Below are 8,533 nucleotides of genomic sequence, written 5' to 3'. Positions count from 1 at the left end.
TGGCTGTGCACCGTACTTTCAGAGGCTCTGAAGTTCAAGGCTTGTTATTGAAATCCATTAGGAAGATGGAAAATCAGACTGATGGTAAATATAAGTGAATTTCATGGACATAACAAAAAAAAAAGGTAGCCATGGTTAATGTTAATCTTGCACTTACAATACCACAGTGCATACAGTATGTGTGCAAACAACTGTGTGTGTGTGTGTGTGTGTGTGTGTGTGTATGTGTGTGTATGCATGCAAGCAACTGAGTTTATTTTGGAACATCCTTTGCAGTGTATGTTTAAATGTTTGTGTGTGTTTGTGTGTCTGTGTGTGTGTGTGTGGGTTTAGGTGGTTTACGAGGACATTCATTTAGGTTACTCGCTGGTAATTACAATGGTATTATGCTATAAATGTGGTTTATGAAGACATTTCTAATGTCCCCATAATTCTATTCGCTCAAAAAACATACTAAACAATGTTTTTTTGAAAATGTAAAAATGCAGAATTTTTTTTGTTCGGGTTAGGTTTAGGGGATAGAATCTATAGTTCATGCAAAATAAAAATCATTATGTCTATAGAGAGTCCTCATAATGATAGCCGCAACAACATGAGTGTGTGTGTGAGTGTGTGTTTGTGTGTGTGTGCTGAACTGCAGTAATATCCATTATATAATATATTGTGTTCTGCTTGCTTGTCTCCCTTGAGTTGCCCAAGGGTGGTGATATTACATTTCATCACACTTTCATTTTCTGCTGCAGATGAGGGACAGTAGTATAGGAGAACAGCAGCAGTCCTGTGGCATGTATGAGTCACATTTGTCTCACATATACTCACTATCTGTCTGTCTCATTTAGCCTACACACACACACACACACACACACACACACACACACACACACACACACACACACACACACACACACACACACACACACACACTTGCACACATGCACAACTGCAGCTCAGGGGGTTAAAGTAAAACGAGTTACCATCTGTTATCATGTGAAACCTGTCTTATTGAAACACAAATATGAGAATGACATTTGGAGCAAAAACAGAGTCTTTTTGTTATTGACAAACCACAAATATGTTAATTTCCACTGATTTCCTTTGTGACTATTTAAATGTTATTTAATGTGCCTGTTTGAAATGGTGTGCCTTCGTTTTGGATCATTAGTGTTTGGCATCACCCTCTTTTGTTATTCCTTCTTTTATTACTCTTTTTCATTTCCATTTCTCTCTTTTGCTCTATCGCACATATGTACACGTTCAGAGAATTTGAAATATTAGCAACTGGATTTTGAGCAACACTAATAATGATGGCTTTAAACCAAATCTATTACTAAAATGTACAAATTTATTTAGCCTGCTCTTAAAACAGAAAAACTGGTTGTGAAATCACAGACATTTATATGAATCTCAACAGGGTTAGCACAGTAAAGCTGCTTGCTTTGCTAAATGGTACCTCATATAAAATAATCTCAGACAGCAGCTGTGGGATTGCAAGCATTGCTAGTAATTTATAACTGTATTATAAGTCTCTAATAACACAATGAAAAATTATTAGTCATTTTACACAGCTCTCTTGAATATTGAATGCTCATTGTAAATAGCGCATTCTGCGATGAGATATTTTTATATAATTTCCACTAAACAGTATAATTGACTGTTGATCCAGGCAACAGATGTTACCTAGGTAACTGTGCTGGTTTCATGTCTCTCGTGCCAAATGACTACAGCCCCATAGACTCTCTGTGCCTGTGCATTGATGAAATTTACAATTGGATGTTCCAATTCCAATTCATATCATTGTATTTGGCCATTTCTAAGGTGAACACATACATTGACTCCAAGGGTCTAAAGACAAAAAATCAAGTAAGGAATCTTGGTGACATTTTGGAGTCAAACCTTAGTTTCAGTAGTCACATCAAAGCAATAATTAATCAGCCCACTATCATCTAAACAATATAGCGAGAATTAAAAGTTTTGTATACAGTCAAGACTTGAGAGAAACTTGTTCATGCATTCATCACCAGTAGGGTGGACTACTGCAATGCACTGCTCACCGGCCTTCCCAAAAAACCATAAGACACTTGCAGCTCATTCAGAATGCTGCTGTCATGAGTCTCACATGAACCGAAAGATCTGAGCATATTATTCCAGTCCTCACGTCTTTACACTGGCAAGTTACATTTAGAATTAATTTTAAAGTACTATTACTAATTTATAAATCACGCAATGGGCTAGAACCTAAATACATTGCGGATATGCTTGTTGAATATAAACGTAACAGACCTCTCATATCATTACGATCAAATCAGTTAGAAATTCCAAGGGTTCACTCAAAACAAGGTGAGACAGCGTTTAGCTATTTTGCCACCCACAGCTGGAACCAGCTTCCAGAAGAGGACTAAAAATACATCTGTTTAGCTGTGCAGTTACTCACTGAGCACTGTGCTAATCTTACTGATGATACTGCATCATTTTATTTCTGTATTCATTTTATGTATTATTTCTTGTTCTTAATTTATTTTAAAATGTATTTTATCTTGTATTTTCTTTATCATTTTTTATTGTAAAGAAAAAAAATTCTCCTCTGTGGTACATAGATTATTGCATCGATCTCAAAGCACCACTTATCAAGAACAACTAACAACAACAAACAATTGCGTGAGGGATTCATTTCAATCTCAAACACTCAACGCTCAGGAACAACCAACAACAAACAATTTGCGGTAAGTCATGGCATCCGCTCATTTTATTTCTTATTGCATTGCATGTCACATATTTACAATAGCCTCCTCCATCAGCAGTGAGGGATTCACATGTGATAAATTTAAAGAATTAGTCAGGCTGACGGAGAAGGTTAATGAGTTAGAGACTCGCATCCGAACGCTAGTGGAGGTCAGTGAGAAAGAGAAGCCGGTAGATACTGTTTACAGTAGTAGTACAGAGAGCAACATACACACTTTGGTTCCGGCTGTAGAGCCCCTGCAGCAGGGCATTTGGTGACGTCTCATCGGCATACTCGCTCAGCAAAGAGACACCACTCTCCCATTCCTGTTAGGGTTTCCAATCGATTCTCCTCACTCAGTGATACACCCACTGAGAATCAAGTTGAAAGAGCCCTTGTTATTGGCGATTCTATTGTAAGGAACGTGGAAATAGAGACTCGAGCCTCTATTGTTAATTGCATTTCAGGGGCCAGATCGTCTGACATCAAATCAAATTTACAAGTGCAGGCTCATGCTAAACTTAGATTTTCTAAAATTGTTATCCATGTCGGCACTAACGAAGTCTGGCTTCGCCAGTCGGATATCACTAAAGATAATGTTAAAGAGGTGTGCAAATTTGCAAAAATGATGTCAGACACTGTAATATGCTCTGGTCCCCTCCATGCTCGCCTGTGGTGATGAGGTTTATAGTAGATTAGTGTCACTGAATGGCTGGATGTCTGAGTGGTGTCTGAAGAATAAAATATATAGACAATTGGAAGAGTTTTTGTGGTAGACCTGACCTGCTAAAGAGAGACGGACTCCATCCCTCCATGGAAGTTGCCGCTCTCCTCTCTAGTAATTTGGCTCATAGTCTAAATAATGATAATATATGACTAGCTGGGGCCCAGGTCAGGATGCAGACAAACTGGTTAATCTGAACATATGCTAGCTGCCTTGAGACGTCACACAGGTCACATAAACTACAACACATAGAGACTGTATCACCTAGATATCTCGTAGAGACTGTGTCTGTTCCCCGAACTACCAAACACAATACCTCACTAAATCATTTAGAATTTTTTTTATTAAGGTCAAACTTGAATAAAACAAACAAATTAAAAATACACATCATATAAAAATAGGGCTACTAAACATTAGATCTCTTTCTACCAAAGCACTAATTGTTAATGAAATGATTACAGATCATAGATAGGATGCACTCTTTTTGACTGAAACCTGGCTCAAACCGGATGAATGTATTAGTTTAAATGAATCTACTCCCCCAGGTTATTGTTATAAACATGAGCCTCGTCTGAAGGGTCGAGGAGGAGGTGTTGCTACAATTTATAGTGAAGTTTTTGGTGTTACTCAGAGGACAGGATATCAATGTAAGTCTTTTGGACTACTAATGCTTAATGTGACACTGTCAGATTTAAATAAAAAATCTCTATCGTCTTTTGTCCGTGCTACAAATATATAGATCACCCGGGCCTTATTCTGATTTCCTTGGTGAATTTGCAAATTTTTTATCAGATCTTGTAGTTAGTGTAGATAGAGATTTAATTGTTGGTGACTTCATCATTCACATAGATAATGAAAATGATACATTGGGATTAGCATTTATCGATATTCTCAACTCTCTTGGAGTCAGGACCAACTCATCGCCATAATCATACGCTAAATTTAATTCTGTAATATGGAGTTGATGTTGATAATATAGAAATTCTGCAGCAGTGCGATGACATCTCGGATCATTACCTCGTCTCTTGTATGCTGCAATCAGCTAATGTTACTCAATCTACACCACGCTATCGTTCAGGTAGAACTATTCTTTCGACCACTAAAGATAGCTTCACTAATAATCTTCCAGACCTATCTCATACACTCAATAAACCCCAAAGCCCAGAAAAACTTGATGAAATAACAAAAAATATAAATGCAGTCTTCTCTAGCACCCTTGATATTGTCGCCCCACTTCGTTTAAAGATAATTTAAGAAATAAGCCCTGCACCATGGTACAATGATCACACTCATGCTCTGAAGAGAACAGCTTGAAAAATAGAGTGCATGTGGAAAAATACAAAATTAGAAGTATTTCGTGGTGCATGGAAGAATAGTATCTGTAGCTACAGACAGGCACTAAAAGCTGCCAGGTCAGCATATTTTAGTAAACTCATAGAAAATAACCAAAACAATCCTAGATGTTTATTCAGTACTGTGGCTAAATTGGTTAGGAATAAAGCCTCATCAGAACCAGATATTACGTCACAGCACAAGAGTAAAGACTTCATGAATTTCTTTACAGATAAAATTTAAATAATCAGAAATAAAATTGGAATTATGCAATCATCTGTCATAGCACCTAAGAAAACAGTGTCTAATATTTTTCCTCACGTGCAACTTCAATCGATCTCTGTCATAGGTCATGAAGAGCTAACAAAACTTATCGAAACATCAAAAGCCACAACATGTTTGTTTGATCCTATACCAACTAAACTCTTAAAAGAGGTATCTCCTGTAATTTCTGAACCTCTTCTTAATATTATTAACTCCTCGCTATGCTTAGGACAGGTCCCAAGAATCTTTAAAATGGCAGTTATCAAACCGCTTATTAAGAAGCCACAACTTGATCCTGGAGAACTGGCTAATTATAGACCGATTTCAAATCTCCCGTTTATGTCAAAAATACTAGAAAAAGTAGTATCCTCCCAAATATGTTCATTTCTACAGAGAAATAGTATATACAAAGAATTTCAGTCAGGATTTAGGCCTCAACACAGTACAGAGACTGCACTTATCAGAGTTACAAATGACTTGCTCTTATCATCTGATCGCGGTTGCATTTCTCTTCTAGTGCTTTTAGATCTTAGTGCTGCATTTGACATGATAGATCACGACATTCTCTTGAATAGGCTAGAGAATTATGTTGACATTTGTGGAGTTGCATTAGCATGGTTTAGGTCATATTTTGCAGACCGCTACCACTTTGTCTATGTAAATGAGGAATTGTCAAACCAAACAAAAGTAAAATATGGAGTGCCACAGGGATCGGTTTAGGGCCTCTGCTTTTCTCCATGTATATGCTTCCCCTGGGAGATATTATCAGGAATCGTGGAATAAGTTTCCACTGCTATGCCAACGATACACAACTTTATATTTCTTCAAAACCTGATGAGATTTCACAATTCTCTAAATTAGCAGAGTGTATCAATGAAAGGAGTCGAAAGGAGTCAGTTGAGGTGGTTTGGGCATCTGGTAAGGATGCCCCCTGTCCGCCTCCCTAGGGAGGTGTTTCAGGCACGTCCAGCTGGGAGGAGGCCTCGGGGAAGACCCAGGACTAGGTGGAGAGATTACATCTCAACACTGGCCTGGGAACGCCTCGGGGTCCTGCAGTCAGAGCTGGTTAATGTGGCTCGGGATAGGGAAGTTTGGGGCCCCCTGCTGGAGCAGGTGCACCCGCGACCCAACTTCGGATAAGCGGTTGAAGATGGATGGATGGATGGATGGTATCAATTAAATAAAAGATTGGATGGCCTGAAATTTCCTTCTACTCAATTCTGACAAAACAGAGGTACTAATTATTGGACCAAAAAACTCTAAAAATAAGCCACTACAATATAATTTGATTCTCGATGGATGTACTGTTACATCATCTTCAACAGCGAAGAACTTAGGTATTATATTTGATACCAATCTGTCCTTTGAAAATCAAATTACCAATGTTTGTAGAACAGCATTCTTCCACCTAAGAAATATTGCTAAATTAAGGCACAAGCTCTCTGTTGCTGATGCCGAAAAACTAATTCAGGTGTTCATGACCTCAAGACTAGATTATTGTAATGCATTACTTGGAGGATGTCCAGCAAGATCAATAAATAAACTTCAGTTGGTTCAAAATGCAGTAGCCAGAGTGCAAACGAGAACCAATAAATATGATCATATTAGCTACCTGTTAAATTCCGTATTAATTAAAAAAATTCTGTTAACTACGTACAAAGCTTTGAATGGTCTAGTTCCGCAGTATTTAAGTGACCTTCTACCACGCTATATTCCATCACGTTCATTACGATCACAAAATTCTGGCCTGTTAATAGTTCCTAGAATATCAAAATCCACAAAAGGAGGTAGATCCTTTTCATATTTTCCTCCTAAACTATGGAATAGTTTCAGAAACCAGAAACATTGATCATGATTTATAACTCTGCAATAAATTGAATTGCATCTATGCTTATATTATTTTATTTGTTTCCCTGTCTCAAACTCAGGACTCCTATCCTATCCAGGACACCCGGATGGATCCAGCACCATTCCTGCTTCGTGTTGGACTCCACTGCTACACGTTGCAGAATGATGATGACTAAATGCAGTCGGTGCCAGCCAAACATCACTTCAGTCTATTATGATGGACTATAGACTAACAATTGCCAACAAAAGCCTTCATCAGCCAATTATCAAGGACAATTGCATCTATGTGAACTTCTGCAGTTAATCCAGGATGGACTTCAAAGACATTGGTCATTAATCTTACAGTTCTATATCAAAATCTATATTTAAACACTGACCCTTAACACTTACTTAGTTTAATCATTTTAAATCATGACTTTAACAATACATAAGTAATATTTACATTATATTCATAATGTTAGCCAGCGGGGAACTGGCCCCCAAGGTGAGTCTGGTATCTCCCAAGGTTATTTTTCTCCATTAATCAACATCTTATGGAGTTTTGTGTTCCTTGCCACAGTCGCCTTCAGCTTGCTCACTGGGGTTATTAATACAATTATTATTTAATTACTTATTTTTAAACACAATTAACATTTGTATTTTATCTAATTACATGTTGATGATTCATCGACATTATAGACATTACAGTTTTATCATCTGTTAATGCCTGATTTTCTGTAAAGCTGCTTTGAAACGAAGTGTGTTATGAAAGGCGGTACAAATAAAATTGACTTGACTTATCTTGACTTGAATTGCCATTCTATATGAAATTTGCTATATAAATAAACTTGCCTTGCTTGCCTAAATCGATATTTAATGTCCATTTATTAATTTATTTGATAAGTAGCCATGTAATAAGTAGGATAAAGATGACTTGCTGTTCTAAGAGCCACGAGAAGCAAAGAAAGAACATAAAAAAGGATGGTTGAAGGCTGAAGAATGAGATGGTAGGAGGAGGTATAGGTTGTGTTAGAGAATAAGTAAAAACTCTTAGGAGACAGAGAGAGAGAGAGACATAAAGTTAGACAGATTGAGGAACACACATTCTACAGTGACTATCAGTATAAGAGACACAGGCAGGCAGTCGTAGAGTAAGTTGTGTTGTTGTTTTAATTATTGACAGTAAAGCAATCTGTTCATAATTACAGTCATTTGCCTGCAGTCACTACTGACAGTGGCATTGAGCAGTTTAATTTGCCTTCTCTAATCTGCAGTGTAATTAGAGCACACACAAGCAGAGCTGACACACACACACATGCACACACACACACACACACACACACACAGTTTAACATATTCTGTCATACTGCTTTCAACAGAGCATGTGAAGATTACTTTTTGAAGATTCCGCTCCACTCGCTCAGTTCGCTCAGTGCCCCTCACTCAACCCAGAATGTACTTCATGATATGCTGGTTTGGGAACCTGCTAAATAAGCAATAGGCCTGAGGTTATGGAGTTCAAACACTGATTTAGTGAAGTTGCAAACCTTATAGCCTACAGAAATGCAAAGTATAAATCAGAGTTAAAAATGAGGGAATCAAAAGGTAGTGTGGAGGGACCGTGAGAATGATCAAATATTACTTTTGGAATCTTAAGCGTCACATTG

At 37.6% G+C, this 8,533-nt stretch overlaps 1 long non-coding RNA gene across 1 annotated transcript; it reads left to right on the top strand.

Annotated features, from left to right (window-relative positions):
• Positions 1-7,636, top strand: LOC127618622 (uncharacterized). The gene is made up of 3 exons (XR_007967464.1): positions 1-84; positions 2,595-2,720; positions 6,968-7,636. It is a non-coding gene; the product is annotated as an uncharacterized LOC127618622 (long non-coding RNA).
• Positions 7,637-8,533: the final 897 nt, after the last annotated feature.

The sequence above is a fragment of the Xyrauchen texanus genome, chromosome 2, assembly GCF_025860055.1.
Source record: "Xyrauchen texanus isolate HMW12.3.18 chromosome 2, RBS_HiC_50CHRs, whole genome shotgun sequence".
Lineage (NCBI taxonomy): Eukaryota > Metazoa > Chordata > Actinopteri > Cypriniformes > Catostomidae > Xyrauchen > Xyrauchen texanus.
The sequence above is the reverse complement of the archived record's forward strand: the minus strand, read 5'-3'. Positions and strand labels throughout refer to the sequence as shown.